This window comes from Neovison vison, chromosome 5, assembly GCF_020171115.1.
Source record: "Neovison vison isolate M4711 chromosome 5, ASM_NN_V1, whole genome shotgun sequence".
Taxonomy (NCBI): Eukaryota; Metazoa; Chordata; class Mammalia; order Carnivora; family Mustelidae; genus Neogale; species Neogale vison.
In genome coordinates, this window is record NC_058095.1 from 118,951,200 (window position 1) to 118,971,816 (window position 20,617).

Genomic DNA, 20,617 nt, shown 5'->3' on the forward strand with positions numbered 1-20,617 from the left:
GGAACAAAATAAATACTCGAGAAACAGACCCTAAAGAAAAGAAGATATATGAATTCCTAGACAAAAAGAAGACATGAATTAGTGTACAAAAAATTGAAAATGACAATCAAAAGGATGCTTACTGGGTTCAAGGAAGTGACACATGAACAAAATGAGAATGTCAATAAAGAGATGGAAAATATAAAAAAGAAATAAATTTGGATTTGAAAAATGAAGTAAGTGAGCTGAAAAATTCAACAACAGACTTGAGAAAACAAAAGAATAAAAGGTCATTTGAAATTTTCCAGTCAGGAAAGCAAAAAGCAAAAAAAAAAAAAAAGAATGAGTTAAAAAAAGGATAGAAAAGCTAAAGGACTTTGTAGAATACAGCCAAAAAGACCAATATACATAGTTTATGGGTGTCATGGAAGAAGAAGAAGAAGAAGAGGGAAAGGAAGGGGAAGAAAGTTTATTTGAAGAAATAGTGGCTGAAATTTTCCCAACTCTAGGGAAGGCAACAGACATCCAGATTCAAGAAACCCAATGTTCCAAACTTTTGAATTTAAAGAGATTTATACTGCATAAACTACTTTTAATTTAGCACAAAATTAAAAAAAAGTTAATAATAATTAAAATGACAAAAATTTGTTAATGGATACATAATATAAAACAAAGCAAACCATGACAATAATAACATAAAGTGTGGTGAAGGGAAGTAAAATTGTAGAGTTTCTGTATGTGATTAAGCTTAAGTTGTTATCAGCTTAAAATAGACTGGATAGAAATAAAAAGGATCAAAAGAAACTAGTATAAACAAATTGATTTGTTAACGGATATCTGGAAGATACAGAAAAATTCTTAGAAACAAAAATGAGATTGGATCATGAAGAAATAGAAAATATAAACAGATCAATAACAAAGAAAAAGATTAAATAAGTAATCAAAAATTTCCCAACAAAAGAAAGTCCAGGACCAGGTGGCTGCACTGGTGAATACTACCAAACATTTAAGAATTAATGTTAATTCTTCTCAAACTCTTCAAAAATCTAAAGCAGAAGGAATATTTCCAAACTCTTTTCATAAGGCTAGCACTACACTGATACCAGAGCCAGGTAAGGCCATTACAAGAAAGGAAAACCGCAGACCAATAACCCTGATGAATATAGATGCAAAGACCAAACAAAGTACTAGCAAACCAAATGCAGAGAGCATTAAAATGATTATACAAGGGGCACCTAGGTGCCTTAGTCTTTAATCATCCATCTTTGGCTCAGGTCATGATCCCAGGGTCCTGGGATTAAGTAAGCCCCACACTGGGCTCTCTGCTCAGCTGGAAGCCGGCTTCTCCCTCTCCACTCCTCCTGCTTGTGTTCCCTCTCTTGCTTTGTCTCTCTCGGTGAAGGAAATAAAATAAAATCCTAAAATTAATTAATTAAAAAATGATTATACAAGACAACTGAGTAAGATTCATCCCTGGGAGGCAAGGATGTTTCAAAATACACAAATCAATGAATGTGATATACCACATTAACACAATGAAAGCTAAAAGTCACACGATCATCTCAATATAGATGCAAAAAATCATTTGAGAAAATAAAACGTCCCTTCATGGAATTAAAAAAAAAAAATCTCTCTCATGGTTCACCTCCCCTTCCAATTGGTTTGAAGTGGCGGGGGGGGGGGGGGTGGGGTACCAGGTGGTGGGTATTATAGAGGGCACGGCTTGCATGGAGCACTGGGTGTGGTGAAAAAATAATGAATAATGTTTTTCTGAAAATAAATAAATTGAAAAAAAAATGAAATTTGATTAATTAAAATGACAGCTTGAATGAAATAGTCAAAAAAAAAAATCTCTCAACAAACAGTATAGAAGTCATGTACCTCAACATAATAAAGGCCATATATGACAAGCTTACAGTTTACATCATACTCAATAGTGAAAGAGAGCTTTTCCTCTAAGATCGGGAACAAAGTAAGGATGCCCTTACTTTGGGGAATCCTTAGTAACCATGCCCATAGTAACTGCCACTGGCTCTACCACCACGGCCATAACCACCCAAGCCATCAGGAGTACCACCATCCTCCACTTAATTTTTACCCATTCCCATTCTTCCAACAGATCCATAACCTCCCTGATTATCCATTCTATCTCTGCCATAGCCTCCCATTCCAGAACCTCCCATTCCAGAACAGCCCCCAGGAGTAGAATTCAAGAAGAGTTCAATGTACCAATGTTGCATGTTATTCTTATCTTTAGACATGGCAGCTACAGCATCTTCATGTGTCACAAATTCTACATCTACCTCTCCTGTTGCTCCACCATCAGCTCTAATATCACTATGCACTCTTATTAGATTTAGTGGTGAGAAGAAATTAGCAATGTCATTTTCAGTTGCACGAAAAGGTAATCCTCTCATATGTACAAAATGACCACTATGAAAACCTGAACTTGCATCACCAGCTCCACCATAGCCATGCCCTCCCATACCTCTTCCATCTCTCATTCTGTCATCAAAGCCATCATTTCTGTAGCCATAATTATTATAGACACCATAGTCATCAAAACCTCCATAACTTCCACACCCAGCTCCACAATGACCCTCTCTTCCTCCTATCAGTCTATCATATGATCCTGGTCACTGGCCCAGCAATCTTCTTGGTGGATCATAAAATCCTTTGATTTTACTCCACCACTTCTGAAGGTCTCAATATATCTGTGCCCTATTCTTTCCTTGTGTTTCCCCAGAAAGTAAGGGCAAAGTAAGGGCCTGTTCAATATGTAGTACTAGGAGCAATTAGGGAAGAAAAAGAAATAAAAAGCATTCAGATGAGAAATAAAAAAGTAAAACTATCTATGTTTCTAAATGACATCATCTTATATAAAGAAAATACTAAAAAATCCACCAAAACGCTGCCAGAACTAATGAATAGATTCAGTAAAATTTCAGCATACAAACTGTCATGCAAAAAAATCATTTAAAAATTGATTCCATATATAATAGCATTAAAAGAAAAAAACTTCAGAATAAACCTAACGAAAAGGAGGAAAAACTCATCCACTAAAAACTATAATATACTGATGAAAGAAATTAAAGAAGACACAAAAGACATCCCTTGCTCACGAATTAGAAAAGTTAATATTGTTAAAATGTCCATACTACCCAAAGAAATCTATATATTCAATCTATATATTACATCAAACCTCAATGGCATATTTTACTGTAATAGAAAAAATGGTCCTGAAATTCATATGAAACCAGAAAGTATCACAAATAGCCAAAAAAAATATTGCAAAAGAACAAAGCTGGAGAATCTCACTTCCTGGTTTTAAAATATATATCAAAGCTTCCGTGACTAAAACATAATGGCAATGGCATAAAAACAGACAAATAAACTAATGGAATGGATGAGAAAGCCTAAAATGAATTCAGGTATGCAGAGTCCATTGATCTTCAACAAGGGTGACAAGAATACATAATGGGAAAAGGATAATCTCTGCAACAAATGGTGTTAGGAAAACTGGACATCCACATAAAAAAGAATGAAGCTGTATTCTTATCTTACACCATAAAAAAATGGATTAAAGACTTAACTGTAAGTTTGAAACTGTGAAACTTATGTTAAAAAACACAGGGAAACGGCTTCCTGAAATTGGTCTTGGCAATAATTTCTTGAGTATGACATCAAACAGACAGGCAATAAAAAGAAAATAGACAAGTGAGACTGCATCAAACTACTTCTGCACAGCAAAGGAAATAATCCACACAATGAAAGGACAACATTATAAAAACAAACAAAGATAAAAGTATTGGCAAGGGTGTAGAGAAACTGGAAACTCTGTACATTGTTAGTAATGTAAAATGGTACAGTCAATATGGAAGACACTATGGAAGTTCTTCAAAAAACAAAACTAAGCTACTATATGATCCAGCAACCTCATTTCTAAATATATATCCAAAAGAACTGAAATCAGAATCTCAAAGAGATATTTGCATCTCCTTGTTAATTGCATTATTCACAACAGCTATGAAGTAGAAACAACAATGTCCATCAACAGAGCAATGGATAAAGAAAATATGTTATATGCATGCAGTGGACTATTATTCAGCCACAAAAAAGGAAATCCTGTCACATGCTACAGTAAAGATTAATCCAGTGGACACTATGCTAAGAAAGTAAGTCAGTCACTGAAAGACAAATATTACATGATTCTACTTATATAAACTAGTCAAACTCACTGCAGCAGAAAATAGAATGGAGGTTTCTAGGAGCTATGGGAAAGGAAAATAAGAAACTGCCATTAACTGAGTATAAATTTTCAATCAAAACAAGATAAAAAAAAGTTCTAGACATCTGCACAACACTGTAATTATAATTAACAATACTTTACTATTCACTTAAAGATTTATTAGGGTGGATTTCATATTATGTGTTTTCTACCACAACAAAAATGGAGAGAAAATACTTGAGGGAAAACTAAAACCTTGAGGAAGTTAATAACTGCAAATTTCTATATCTCGAAAGTGAAATAGTTAATACAGCACCTTATAGATAATGTAGGTTATCCAGGTTCTTAGGGTTTTGTTTTGTTTTGGTACTGCAATCCTGAACATATTGGTTTGGAATCTAGGTTGTTTCTTTAAGATCGCAGGACAGCATGACATTTTCAGGTATTAAATCCAGTTGTGACATCTGGCTTAGGAAAGTCTCTCCTAGGCCTTTTTTGTTTGAAAAGAAATCATTTTCCAGAGAGCACACCTCAGATTTCCAAAGTCTTATTTGCCAGTAGAGGACTATATGACACATGCTTTTGCCCTAGCTTCAAGGCTGCCTTGGAAAGTGAGTACCTGGCAATTTCAGACTCTCTGCAGACAGACAGTATCTTCCAGTCAGCAAAACAAAATAAAGTAATTAAAATTAAATAATTAATTGATTTCAAAAAGAAAAGAGAAAAGAAATGGGAGCTTGGGAATCATGATTGGGTAGAGTTGGCAACCAATTCTCCTACATACTTCTTACCCTGTGCCATCTTCCACAAAGCAAGATTAAATATTTATGATCTACCAATTATTCTATGGGTTAAGCCTTCAAATTTACTTATACTAAAAATGTAAAAATAAAATGTGTTTTGCATATTTCTTATTAGAACATCTGATCTCTAAAGCTGTTACTGCAGAAAGTAGCAGGGAAAATGAAACAAAATGTAAGATTCTGTCAACCCTGTTAAATTTAGCCTAAAGAAATAAACTTTCTTTTTACGTGATTTCTGCTTGCTAACCTCAAGCACTTTATCAGTATTTCAATTTTCCACCCATGCTTCATCATTTCTAAGCATTCCTTAGTATATACATTGTGGAAAGAATTACAGAGATGGCTTTAGTTGGAAGGAAATGAATCTTGTAGTTCTGGGATTCTCATCTGCATGGGCCCCTGGCAAGGATTTACAATTATGGATTCTTTTTCTTAAAGAATACCTCCAAAATTATATAAGCATTAGGATCTCTCTTTCTCTCTCTCTCTCTCAAATATATAAATAATGTTAAAAAAGCAATGACTTTCAAACTTTTTCAAACTGGTGACAATAAATGATAAACCTGAATAAATGTGTGTGTATGTGTGTGTGTAAACCAATTTGAAACAATGGTTTTATAAGCAATCTTGCCAATCCTGCCTTTACAATGTGCATAAAATTATTTTTTAATCTAGTCTCTTCCATTTTTTTTTTTTTTGGAAAATGCTGGTTATGACCAGAAAATTGACTTTAAGATTTACTGATGGGTCTCTCCCATGATTTGAAAACCATATCATCCTACTACCAAAGATCAACAAGTTGCATAATTTAGCTGTCATTAGAATACACTATCATACAACAGACCACCAGACCTAGGTTTTGATATACTACTATACAAGGATCAGACAAGTTTTCAAAAAATCATTTTTACAAAATCCTCAACACCTGCCATTAACAGATATGATGTTGCTAAAAGAGAAAAAAATAAAAGTATTGAGATTCAAAATATCTCTATCCCAAATCAGAGGTCAACAAACTTTTTCTTAAAGGTCCAGCTAGTAAGTATATTAGACTTTATAAGCCATCCCTCGGTTACAACTCCCAATTCTGTCCTTGTAGCATGAATGCAGCCATAGATTATATAAACAAATGATTATTGCTGTGTTCTAACAAAACTTCATTTAACAAAACAGGCAATAATTTGTCAGTCCTTGTTCTCAACAGAAGTATCTTATTTGTTTCTCTCATGATAACATACTTTATGATTATTTATTCATTTGTGGATTTGCCTGTTTTTCATATGCTCTCCCCACTAAACTCCAAACTCCATGAGAGTACAGGCCTCCTTTGCTTTTTATCTTTGCATCCCCAGTGCCCAGCCAATAATAAAGACTCAAATATTTACTATATCTCTTGTCAACTTCCAAAAAGGCTAGCAGAATGCTGATTAAGTAGAGCTAGGATTATTTAATTTATGTAATAAAGGACAACATCACGTAGACAGAATCTTAGCAGTCCTTCCCATAGACATAAAGAGAAGATATTTATTTACAGGTTATAATATTAAAAATAAAGCCGCTATGAACCTCAATGTACAGGTTTTTGAATGAACAGAGGTTTTCATTTCTCAGGGAAATGTCCAACAGTGCCATCTGGGTTGTATGGTTAATTTTATAAGGAACTTGTAAGATATTTTTAATAATGACTATGTCATTCTACAATTCCATCAGCTCACTTACAGGAAACTTAGTCTCTTCACATACTCTCCAGCGGTTGGTATTTTCATTATGTTTTAACATTTCTAGTGGATGTATAGTAACATCTCATCATGATTTAATTTGCATGTACCTAATGGCTAATGAGGCTGAACATCTTTTCATGGATCTTATAAAGTGCAGAATTGGTTAAGATTGAACAGATTATGACAGAATTTATAGCTTTGGATTGATTGACCCAACAAAGCCTGAGACTTGAAGCAGAATATTGATAATGGAAATATTTCAGTTAGTTCACAGTCTTGAATTTCATAAACCCATTACAAAAAGGACAATAATAATGTTTCTTCTCAAACACTGGATCAGAAAAGTATGTTCAATGTAGATAGAGAAGAAAATATTGTTACTATTTCTAATTAATTGAATGAATATTTGAATGTCACTAATTATTTTTAATTTAACTTATTTTTTCTTACATAGCAGCATATATGTAATTAGTAGTCTAAATTACATTAAATTCAACCTTTTGGAAATTAAAGTAGTAAATAATGAAGATAAACCCTATATATGGTCCCTCAGAGGCAAATAGGACACCATTAAAACCATTACTTTTCTTAATTTTTTAGTTTAGTTTGCTCTTATAAATAGTGGGGCAAAGTTCAAGCTTCACAAATATGATGATCAAATGAGATACTATAAAAAATAACTTCTGTACATGAGTACTAAACTATGTTATATATACAAAAATATATTATGTATAATATATGTTATATACTTTATCTCATATATATGTATTATAATACCTATATAAAAATATATGTTATCAGTAGTTTTTAGAAAGACTCCTTTTTGGTACAGCATAGCGGTCAAAAAATATTACTAGAGTTGAACTGACAGGTTTAAAACACAGTTTCACTACTTACCAGGTCTTAATCAAATGTCTTCATTTAACTAAGCACCAGCTTCTTTGCTGCAAATAATAAGAACACTTCTCTCAGAAAGTTGTTCCAAGAAATCATAAGTTAGAACTTACTAAGTGCTTCAAACAATGCTTGACATTGTAACATAATAAATCTTAGTCATTATTAAATTACTAGCTCCTATGTTATACACCAAATCTTTCTGTGGACAATGAATTCTGCAGCAGCAGGGATCAAGACATCCAACTTTGAACTCTGTTGGGGTCTAGCTCAATGACTCAATCATATGGGATGTCCAACAGATGTTTATTAGCAAATTAGTACTATAATGAATCAATACTATAAGCTTAAGAAAGGATATCAAGTTTTATTTTTATGAGTATTTTTGTTTGTACTATGAATAATGTATAGAATATAATTCTGAAGAATTCAACCTTATCTTCTTTGTTAGTTGCTTTAGGAAGAACTTTCTTTCATTTCACACTGATATTTTCCACTATTTACTTAAATAAATTAAATTAAATAAATAAGGCTATCTGTTAATATGGTAACTATTTGCTCTGTAGAACTGTAGGGTAGAGAGAAAGCAGATTTTTTTTTTCTAAATAAAGATTTGGGTATTTCATGATCCCAAATTTAGAGCTGACATCAAAATTCTTGAAAACTACTTCAGTGTAAATATATAGATTTGGACAGACTCAAGTAGCAATATTAGCTCTATCATTTTTTTATTCCTCTAAATTCAAATGTATTTCCAATCCTCAACTTGGCCTTAGTTTGTTTTATTTTTTATATACTCATGATAATGATATTTTACTAATTAGTTTTGGTGGTTTTTGTTTTGTTTTTGGATCTTCAGTTTTAAGTTAGTGTAACAGCAAACAGCAAAATGAGGTTTGTAATCAAGAATAGAATCTTCCTGGTATATACTATTGCAATTTCAAATTTCTAAGTGAGAACTCAAAAAAAAAAATAAATGAAAGGGCAATCACAAAATTTAAGGGTTTATTTTCCTTATTATCCTTTGCTTCACCTTCATTGAAACCACTCTCTCTTATTATCCATAAAGAGGGACAGATACCTCCATTTAACCTTTGATAAGTTTCCCTCAATAAAAGGCAGGGGCACACCATTCCTTCCCAGACAACTATTAAAATAATTTTGTTTTTCTGTAATACTTTGCCTTTATGATGAGCAAAAATGAACACAAACCTAAGTAATATTCAAATGATCCATGTCATTTTTATTATTGCTGATTTAATACACTCTACAGTTACTGACACATAATATAAAAATTATACCTTAAGCAGCATAAGTTAGATAATTTTTCTTTTTTCTTTTTAAGCTTTTTTTAAAAATTTAATTTATTTATTTGACAGACAGAGATTACAAGTAGGCAGAGAGGCAGGCAGAGAGAGAGGAGAAAGCAGGCTCTCCACTGAGCAAAGAGCCTGATGTGGGGCTCGATCCCAGGACCCTGGGATCATGACCTGAGCCGAAGGCAGAAGTTTTAACCCACTGAGCCACCCAGGCACCCCCAGCTAATTTTTCTTTATGGGAATTGCAGCATGGAAAAAGACTGAGAATATCTGTTATATACAATTATTTATTGTAGAAAATAAGAAAAGCAACATTACAAGCTCTGAAAATAATTTTGTATAGAATCAGTAAGCTGTATCTTATATAACCTCAGACACCTTAAGGGAAATTTACTAAAATGAAATTTCACCTGAATATAAATGGAAGGTACAACAAGACAAAAGGTCAAGGTGTTTGTGGATTTCTATCACACACATACAGACACAAAAGCACTTCCAACCCCTACCAGAAAGTTTAAGTCAGTTATTTAGTTATAAGATATTTTACTATATCACTGACAAATTAGTTCAGAGCTACTAACAAATATCCTCTCTGTCTTACCAGTTGGCCAGAGGGCCTGGCCTCTCACTTCACCTGCCTAGAAATCACTTCCATCTCTCTGCCAACTCAAATGCCATCAAATTTTTAGGATGCAAACAAAACTCACTTTCGTTTTTTTGTTTTTATGGAAACATATTTGAATAATCCAGTCTGGAGGGATTTCTCTTTTTCTGTATTTAAAGGCTAAAACACACAATTTATCATTGGAATGTTTTCACTTTTTAAAATTTCATTGTTCTTCAGTTGTTTCAGGTAATCTTGTCTCCTCGTAGAAAAAGTAGGTTTATAGACAAGAATCATATATTTTACTACTTTTAAATCAACCAGAGATAGAGATATAGTTGTACATGCTCTACTGGTTGATCTCTAAGAGAGCATTTAGCCCATTTAAGTAGCATTTAGCACACTGAAAGGAACAATTTCTTTTTTTTCTTAATTTATTTTTTATTTTCAGCATAACAGTATTCATTATTTTTGCACCACACCCAGGGCTCCATGCAATCGTGAAAGGAGCAATTTCTTAATATGACTACGGGGAATTTAGAGATCATATCTGCTTTAAAAACCAGAGACCTGTATTCTTACTACTAGGCATTAAAACAATGCTAAGTTTAAAGATTTTCTTTTTTTTCTTCCTCTTTCCCTCATTCTCTCCTTTCTTTCTCCCCTGCCTTCCTTCCTTATTTCTTTGCATTTGCTCTTTACATCTTTCTTTCTTAGGATTGCACTGTTTTGCAATATTTCACTCCAACAATGACATATGTAACAAGGAAGCCAAGACTAATTATATGATTATAAAGAGAATTCTGATGGTCAATCATTAAAATATTGAGTTTCTCTACAAGCAGTTTTTCCTTTTTGGTATCAGCATTTCCTCACTATTTTCCTCAGTCAAAAGGACTTCTTATTCTAAGGATAAATATTGATAAATGTGAAGTTATCTCATGAGTTCATTCAAGAGTGTGACATGCTATTTTTCAAAATACTAACTTTATGTCAATCAATGAGCATTATTGAACATCCTGAGAGATGTCCTAGATGAATGAACAATGGCAATTTCATTTTTAACATATTCTTTGGATCAAAGGATAGACATTAGCCAGTTTGCATATTTGTGATATTCTAAATCTGGAAAAGAATAACTATTTTACAGTTGCACAGATGACATATTTCATATAACAGAATTGAATTAAACCATCAAAATCATTTCATTTATAATTTTAAAAAGTTAAACCAACAACTGTACCTGGAAATTTAATTAGAGAAGATTCCTTATCTTGTACATTATTGATAAAAAGTATATAAATGCAAAAATTTCTTACTTAAGCTTTAACATATATTTGATCTTAATTTTTCTGTTGATCGTTATCGATTTATCCAAGTTTAGTTACTATTTCACAATTAATTGCACTGTGTTAATTTGCATTAAAGTATACATAATATATTCAAAAATACATTTTCTTTTTATTCAATATTGCTCACTTATAATACCAAAAATCAATGTAATTATTTAATGTAATAGAGTGCAATTTGAATTTATTTTCTGTAACTGAAATGATTTGATTGAAAAGGAGTTCAGTGTAGTTTCATGAGACACTTTCTCGGAATTCTAGCAAATTAAGGAAAATATCTCTTTTTGCTTGTTTTGACTACCAAAAAAACCCACCAAACAAACAAACAAAAACATGTTTAATTTTTCATTTGCTGGCTTTTACATTTAATGGCATATACTTCTGGTCAGCTAAGTAAAGTGAAAAGAAGAAATTATCACAGATAGAGAATAGGTTAATATGTAAATAATATAAGTAGAATACTTATATTTTGTCTCAGTAGATGCTTCATAGTTTATAAAGTACATTCACACATGATCTTCTAAGTATGACTGAACAACAACAAAAAAAAAAAAAAATGAAGGGGGGCTGGGAGAATGTGAATTAAGAAGTTCAATGAATAGAATTTGCCTGTAGTGGTATGAAGAATAATGCCCCCTTCACGGATATCCATTATTCACTATGCAACTCTATCTAAGAGTATTAGAAATGCAAACTATGTGAGATAGTGATCAGTTCATCTGATAAACATATTTTCTACCTATGTGCATGCATATTCCTACTCTGCTTATTACACACTGTGAATAGCAGAGCAGTGGGTTCAGGTACTATTATAGATTATGGTGTCTATTGATAATCCTGGTAGGTAAAAGGGAATGGAGCAGATACATAAACTCCAAGAGCTTCTCAATGTAGAGGGAAAAAATAAAAATACAGAGAACTGAAGAAGAAAGTCTATCTAAAAAGTAGAGAGAAGGCAGATCTCAAGATGGGAAAATAAATTTTTGAACAAGGAACTCCCATTAAGGGACCACTGTGCAAGTTTTGTTCACATATTCCTCCACATCACATATAGTTGCAGGCTACGATAAAGAAGGATAATTTTAGAACAAATTTTTAACAGTCAGGGTAGGATATTTTTTGAAGACATTTTTCCTTGAAAAATAATTATCTTAAAATAATCCCCAAATTTCACGAAAGACTACTATTACATATACAACACTCTCACACTAGTAAACTATGTTGGATGATTTAGTTTGAGAACAGAATAGGAAAGCATGGCATTGACTTAAGTCACCCTTCCACTCAGGTCAGAGCAGTGGGAACAACATCATCTTGAAGGAGGATGGATATACTAGAATTCTAGACTATGATCAGAAAGAAGCAATGGGAAAATGAGACAATCGCTCATAGGAATTACATTTGGCATAGGAATTACATTTACCCTTATTTTTTTTCTAACTTTCATTATGTTTTATTTTACTTTCTTATTTTGGAGTCTAGTTTTTTTTTTTAAATTTATTTCTTTTCAGCATAACAGAGTTCATTGTTTATGCACCACACCCAGTGCTCAATGCAATGCATGCCCTCCATAATACCCACCACCTGGCTCCCCCAACTTCTCACTGCCCGCCCCTTCAAAACCCTCAGGTTGTTTTTCAGAGTCCATAGCCTCTCATGGTTCATCTCCACCTCCAATTTCCCTCAACTCCATTCTCCTCTCCATCTCCCCATGTCCTCCATGTTATTTGTTATGCTCCGCAAATAAGTGAAACCATATGATAATTGACTCTCTCTGCTTGACTTATTTCACTCAGCATAATCTCTTCCAGTCCCGTCCATGTTGATACAAAAGTTGCATATTCATCCTTTCTGATGGAGGCATAATACTCCGTAGTGTATATGGACCACATCTTCCTTATCCATTCGTCCATTGAAGGGCATCTTGGTTCTTTCCACAGTTTGGCGACCGTGGCCATTGCTGCTATAAACATTGAATATATATATATGAGTTTTTCTTTCTTTAAAATTTTGAGTGGTAGTTTCTTCTAAGAGACCAAATACACCCAAAATCAAGAGGCTGGCTCTCTTCTATTCACCAGTCTAATATTTATATATATCTACATATAGATATATAGATAGATTTTTTTAATTTTGAAAAATTTCTTTTTACCCCTTTTCATCTCTCCCCAATTTGCAGGCTCTTCTGAATTTGTTAGCAGACATTTTCTGGGGCCTTTGCCACCCTTTTAGTACTTTATTCTTTTGTTAATATATTCCTATCTGGGTAAAATGACAAGGCAGAAAACTCACCACAAAAAAAAAAAAAAAAAAAAAAAAGACAGTAATGAAGGCTAGGAACCAAAACAATACAGATATTGGTAATATAACAAATCTAGAGTTCAGAATGACAATTCTCAAGGTGCTAGTTGGCCTAGGAAATAGGAAATAAAGGGCTTCAGTGACACACTGGAACAGAAGGACATCACAGATATATTCAGAACATTCCATCCCAAAGCAAAAGAATACACATTCTTCTCTAGTGCACATGTAACATTCTCCAGAATAGATCACATCCTGGGTCATAAATTCGGTCTCAACCAGTACCCAAAGATTGTGCTCATTCCCTGCATATTTTCAGACCATAATGCTCTGAAGCTAGTACTCAATCACAGGAGGAAATTTGGAAAGAACCCAAATACATGGAGACTAAAGAGTATCATTCTAAAGAATGAATGGGTTAACCAGGAAATTAAAGAAGAATTGAAAAAATTCATGGAAACAAATGATAATGAAAAAACAACACTTCAAAATCTGTGGGACACAACAAAGGCAGTCCTGAGAGGAAAATCTATAGCGGTACAAGCCTTTCTTAAGAAACAAGAAAGGTCTCAAATATACACCCTAACCCTATACCTAAAGGAGCTGGAGAAAGAACAGCAAAGAAAACCTAAACCCAGCAGGAAAAGAGAAATCATAAATATCAGAGCAGAAATCAGTGAAATAGAAACCAAAAAAACAATAGAACAAACCAACGAAACTAGGAGCTGGTTCTTTGAAGAAATTAATAAGATTGATAAATTCCTGGCCATACTTATCAAAAAGAAAAGAGAAAGGACCCAAATAAATAAAATCATGAAAGAAGGAGAAGAGATCACAACCAACACCAAAGAAATACAAACAAGTATAAGACAATATTATGAGCAACTATACACCAGCAAATTTGACAATCTGGAAGAAATGGATGCATTCCTAGAGACACAAAAACTAACACAACTGAACCAGGAAGAAATAGAAAACCTGAACAGACCCATAACCAGTAAGAGATTGAAACAGTCATCAAAAATCTCCCAACAAACAAGAGCCCAGGGCCAGACGGCTTCCCAGGGGAATTCTACCAAACATTTAAAGAAGAATTAATTCCTATTCTCCTGAAACTGTTTCAAAAAAATAGAAATGGAAGAAAAACTTACAAACTCATTTCATGAGGTCAGCATTACCTTGATCCCCAAACCAGATAAAGATCCCATCAAAAAAGAGAATTACAGACCAATATCCTTGATGAACACAGATGTGAAAATTCTCACCAAAATACTAGCCAATAGGATCCAACAGAATATTGAAAGGATTATTCACCTCAACTAAATGGGATTTATCCCAGGGCTGCAAGGTTGGTTCAACATCCACAAATCAATCAATGTGATACAATACATTAATAGAAAAAACAAGAAAACATGATACTCTCAATAGATGCTGAAAAAGCATTTGACAAAGTACAGCATCCTTTCTTGATTAAAACTCTTCGAAGTGTAAGGATAGAGGGTACATACCTCAATATCATCAAAGCCATCTATGAAAAAGTCACAGTGAATATCATTCTCAATAAAGAAAAACTGAGAGCTTTTCTGCTATGGCCAGGAACACAGCAGGGATGTCCATTATCATCACTGCTATTTGACACAGTACTAGAAGTCCTAGCCTCAGCAATCAGACAACAAAAAGAAATTAAAGGCATCCAAATTGGCAAAGAAGAGGTCAAACTCTCACACTCTGCAGATGATATGATACTATATATGGAAAACCCAAAAGACTCCACTCCAAGTCTGCTAGAACCTATACAGGAATTCAGTAAAGTGTCAGGATATAAAATCAATGCACATAAATCAGTTGTATTTCTTTACACCAAAAATAAGACAGAAGAAAGAGAAATTAAGAAGTCAATTCCATTTACAATTGCACCCAAAACCATAAGATACCTAGAAATAAATCTAACCAAAGAGGCAAAGAATCATGAAAGAAATTGAGAAAGACACAAAGAAGTAGAAAAATGTTCCATGCTCATGGATTGAAAGAACAAATATTGTGAAATTTTCTATGCTACCTAAAGCAATCTACACATTTAATGCAATCCCTATCAAAATCCCATCCGTTTTTTTCCAAAGAAATGGAAAAAATAATCTTAAAATTTATATGGCACCCGGAAAGACCTCAAATAGCCAGAGGAATATTGAAAAAGAAAGCAAAGTTGGTGGCAACACAATTCCAAGCTCTATTAGAAAGCTGTCATCAAGATAGTATGGTACTGACACAAAAACAGACACATAGATCAATGGAACAGAATAGAGAGCCCAGAAATAGACCCTCAACTCTATGGTCAACAATCTTGGACAAAGCAAGAGAGAATGTGGAAAAAAGACAGTCTTTTCAACAAATGGTGTTGGGAAAATTGGACAGCCACAGGCAGAAAAATGAAACTTCTTCCTAGGAACATTGCCAAAGGCAAGGGAAGCAAGGGCAAAAAATGATTGATTTGGACTTCATCAAGATCAAAAGCTTTTGCACAGTGAAGGAAACAGTCAACAAAAACCAAAGACAACTGACAGAATGGGAGAAGGTATTTGCAAACGACCTACCAGATAAAGGGCTAGTATCCAAAATCTGTAAGAACTTATCAAACTCAACACCCAGGGAACAAATAATCCAATCAAGAAATGGGCAGAGGACATGAACAGACATTTCTTCAAAGAAGACAACCAGATGGCCAATAGACACATGAAAAAGTGCTCCACATCACTCGGCATCAGGGAAATACAAATCAAAAATCACAATGAGATACCACCTCACACCATTCAGAATAGCTAAAATTAACAAGTCAGGAAATGACAGATGCTGGTGAGGGTGCAGAGGAAGGGAACCTTCCTACCCTATTGGTGGGAATGCAAGCTGGTGCACCCACTCTGGAAAACAGCATGGAGGTTCCTCAAAAAGTTGAAAATAGAGCTATCCTTGACCCAGCAATCACACTCCTGGGTATTTACCCTAAAGATAAAAATGTAGTGATCCAAAGGGGCATGTGCACCCGAATGTTTATAGCAGCAATGTCCACAATAGCCAAATATGGAATGAACCTAGATGTCCGTCAACAGATGAATGGATAAAGAAGAGGTGGTATATATACACAATGGAAGAGTATGCAGCCATCAAAAGAAATGAAATCTTGCCATTTGCAACAACGTGGATGGAACTAGAGGGTACTATGCTTAGCAAAATAAGTCAATTGAAGAAAGACAACTATCATATGATCTCCCTGATATAAGTGGAGATGTAACGTGGGGGGTTTGGAGGGTAGGAAAAAAATGAATGAAACAAGATGGGATCAGGAAGGAGACAAACCATAAGACTTTTAATCTCACAAAACAAATTGAGGATTGCTGGGGGAAGGGCGGGAGGTGAGGGTTGTGGGGTTATGGACATAGGAGAAGGTATGTCCTATGGTGAGTGCTATGAAATGTATAAACCTTGTGATTCATAGACCTGTACCTCTGGGGCTAATAATACACTATGTGTTAATTAAAAATAAATAAATAAATAAATAAATAAATAAATAAATAAAATATTTTAAAATCTCATAAAGCTATAAAATAGCATCATTATTACATTTTAAATAAAATGTATTTTTTCACTCTTCCTATTTTAAGATTCCTATAGTTAAATAAATGATTATTTTAAAAATTTAATTTAAAAAATGACACATATTGAACAATGCAACAAGCAGACTCACACTGGAAATCACTGTGCAGACTGTGTTAGGGAGTGTCCTTGGAATCGATGACTGCAGGACGAAGGGGAAAGAAGCAGTGTTTTTCAGAGGAAACAATCTTAACAGTCAACCCATGACCATCTCTGGAACTAGTATGATCTATCAAAGTTATCCTATTTGGAGCCAAAAGAGCTAAACCTTTATACGTACCTATATAAGTGATTTGATATAGGCTATGTAAGAAGACTGTGACTTGGAAGGTGCAAATGCCTACAGCCAGCAACCCCTAGAAGAGCGGGGTATTGAAAACTACCTTCCAAAAGAACCCTCAGCCGCCCTTCTCTCCTTCTTTCAATAGGAATCCAGGGTACATTACAGTTTTCACCAAAGTGCATCCCTTGCACTACTCGGACCCTCTTCATATACAAGTTTGCAGCAGTTTTTCCAGGGTTCTAACATGCCTCTATTCATGGGGAATATGAAAATTAGATTCATAAGACAAAGTATACCTCCCGGTGTGTTAGTGTTGCAACAGATACCTTTACCCTATTCTTTTTCAGTCCCTTTCTCCCTCAGCTTCTAGTATGTGCTATGCCAGTCTTAGACTAGTCCCTGATGACATGACACAGACCCTCATGTCCAGGGGCTCACCATGCCTTTCTCAGGCTGAAGTTAATGTATTTATCCATTTTCCATCAAAATTGGGCAAGAATGTACCAAAAGGCATTCAAAGGGGTTATCAGGGTACCAAGTATATTCTCCACAACTACACTGTGTAATGGCAGTTCTATCTCCTGCTGATCAGGGTCAATTACCCCTGACAAATTATTGGTTCTATTGTTGACTTTGGGTCTTCTGTGTGAAGTCGCAGGTGCTCAGATATTGAGCTGTCAGGCGTCAATGTGGTCAAAGAACAATTAGCCAAATCGAAAATAACAATCAAGCCTTTATTCACTGGATGTGACAGTGTAAGCAAGGGAAAAAGTAGGTACTGGCTTCCCAATGTTCCATTTTTTTTTCCCAACAGAAGGACACCAGGTGAGAATCAAGTACATCACTGCAGATGAGGAAACTATCTCACTGTCAAGAAATCCTGAATCGAACAGCCTTGCCGTCTTTTATAACCAGAGGTTACAAAAGAGAAGAGGGAGAAGGATTAGGTGTACAAAAGTGAAGAGTCAGAGTGGAGAAATGTGTCTTGTAAAGATCTCTTAATAAGAAGGTGAAGGAAAAGTGTCTCTGTTGAGGTCCCTGATTAGGAGGGCTCTGAATGGAGGTGAGTAGTCTAGACATATAGACATAGAAGGGTGGCCTGGGGGAAGGACTGGAGTCCTTCAAAGTAACTCCCTTAAAGGCATGGCTGTGGTTTAGGGTAGTGTGGGTAGGGCTTTCTCTCAAGAGGTGGGCCGAACAAAACCTTTGTAATTGCCTATAACTGGGTCTGGAAAGTCATACAGGATTTTAATCTGAAGCCACACTCTTAGAACTGCTGTTGTTTCTTTGACTGAAACCTTTCCTCCTTTCAGACCTAGAGTTTCTGATCTTGCAGAAAACAGATTTGCAGGGATAGGAAACAAATCTTCCTTAAGGCACCACTGGAAATTATGGTAAAGTTGACCGTTCCTTTTTCCATGTAAAGGTCAGATCCAAGAATTCCTCCTATTAAGTACACAGCCCATATAAACCTCTATACTTCAAGATGTATACTGCATCCTGGAGGAGGATGCCTGATCCTCTTAAAGTTGTTACATCTGAGTTTCCAGTTTAGCCTTGCCGTCAGCAGATCATTCCAGTCTTCTATCTGTCCAACAGCTTCTAGGTCATCTGATAGAATGACCAGTGGATTCCATAGTCATGGCTCATTTCTACACATCCTTTTTAAATAAAAATGATTAAAAGTGAAGTTTTATGGAACCCCATGTCATTGGACCAAATGCTCTGTAAGCTCCCTAATAGTAGTGCTAGTTGACACCTAGTATGTCTCTTTTTGTATCTGAATGAATGAAGTATTCACTTAGTATGTCTCTTTTCCTATCTGAATGAATGAAGTATCTTTTACCCTTCCAGGGTAGAATAGGACCAATGTTGTCAGCTTGCCAAAGTGGGAGCTTGTTTATCTTCTTAAGGGTTCGTGCCACATTGAGGGCTTAGCATCTCTACTACTGACAGGTCGGACACTCAGCAATGGCAATAGTTAGATCAGCTTTGTTAAGTGGGAGCCTATGGTATCAGGTCACTGAAACAGCATCCCCGCCACCATGGCCAAATTCCATTTATTTCCACTGTGGCTGATATTAGAAACTCACTGGCATCAATAGGTGATGACTGAATCATCCTAACTGGTTGTATAATCTTAACTCCTATGGTGGATGGTCTCTGGAAGATGTTAATGTGATACAAAGAACTTCATACATTCTGTCCACTTGCATATGTACATTTGCACACTTTTGATCCAAGACTGCTCTGTCCTTAATCTTGCAGTTTTTCTGCAGGTCTCTAAGTAGTCAGGCCATGAGGTCAGGCAATGAGCTGTATTCACAGACCAGTATATATTCTAACTTATAACCACTTTTTTTTTTCATTTTCTTTCTTCCTTTCTTTCTCTTTCTTTCTTTCGTTCTTTCTTTCTTCTTTTTTTTTATTTTTTTTAACTTAAAACCACTTCTAAACAAAGTAGATGACCACCCAGGTATATTGCCTTGGGAAAATTTCCTTCACAAAGATTTTCATAGCCACCCATGAGTGAGTCTCCAGTGCAGCTGCTATCCATTTTTTGCCTTAAATTCACATTCTAAGCTGACCTATCCAGGAACCAAGCTCCTTCCTTCCTCAACAGCTGAATTATATAAAATTCTACATATCATAGGTGTGAGTTGAGAGTGGGAGAATGAGCATAAACTGTCAATGGCATGGGATCTGGGCTACCAGTTCATGAAGCATGCTCATGTCCTCTTTCTGGCTCATGCTTAATTCCATTTATACCACTTCTAGCTGACACTGGATTATTTCTGAGCTTGACCAACTGTATGACTTGGTGGACCTTCCAGAATCCAGCTTATTATAGACAACTATAGACACATATCACTGTTTCATAACCAGACAGTCCATCTCTTCCTGAGCTTACTTACGAGACTGGTTTTCAGTAGATGTAAAATTCTCTATGGCAGATGGAATTAGCTTAAGTTAGAACCTCGGGAGATTATTTTGTGATTCTTTCATGGGAACTTGCCATAAACTTCACTAATATATCTAATAACCCAGAAATTGCCGGGTTGTTTGTTCCAAGTTGCAGGGCTATTTGCAAAGGGATAGAAGATGCTTTTAATTTGGATGGGATATCCTGGAAAACTTCTAGCCAGTGGACCCTAAAACGTTTACTGATATAGTGAGTTTTTGAGACTTTACAGAGTTCATCTCTCACTCTTCGAATATCCATGTCTTGCCAAAGCCTTCAATTTGTGAGCCACGTATTTACCTAGCACCATTAATAAACTGCCGTAAGTTCAATGGATCTAGTTCTACCTGGTATCTGGATGGTCCAAATCTTTTGGGACTGTACTATTAATGGGCACAAGAGTTAACATAGACCTGAAAAAAACTGCAAATATATACCAATGGCAACCATATGTGAATGCAAAATGTTTCTAAACCTTTTTTCAATATGGATAGAAAACAGCACATTTGCTAAATCTATGACTACT

At 34.9% G+C, this 20,617-nt stretch overlaps 1 pseudogene; it reads right to left on the bottom strand.

Annotated features, from left to right (window-relative positions):
* Positions 1 to 1,979: 1,979 nt before the first annotated feature.
* On the bottom strand, positions 1,980 to 20,352 carry LOC122907449 (annotated as a pseudogene).
* Between the last annotated feature and the right edge of the window lie 265 nt (positions 20,353 to 20,617).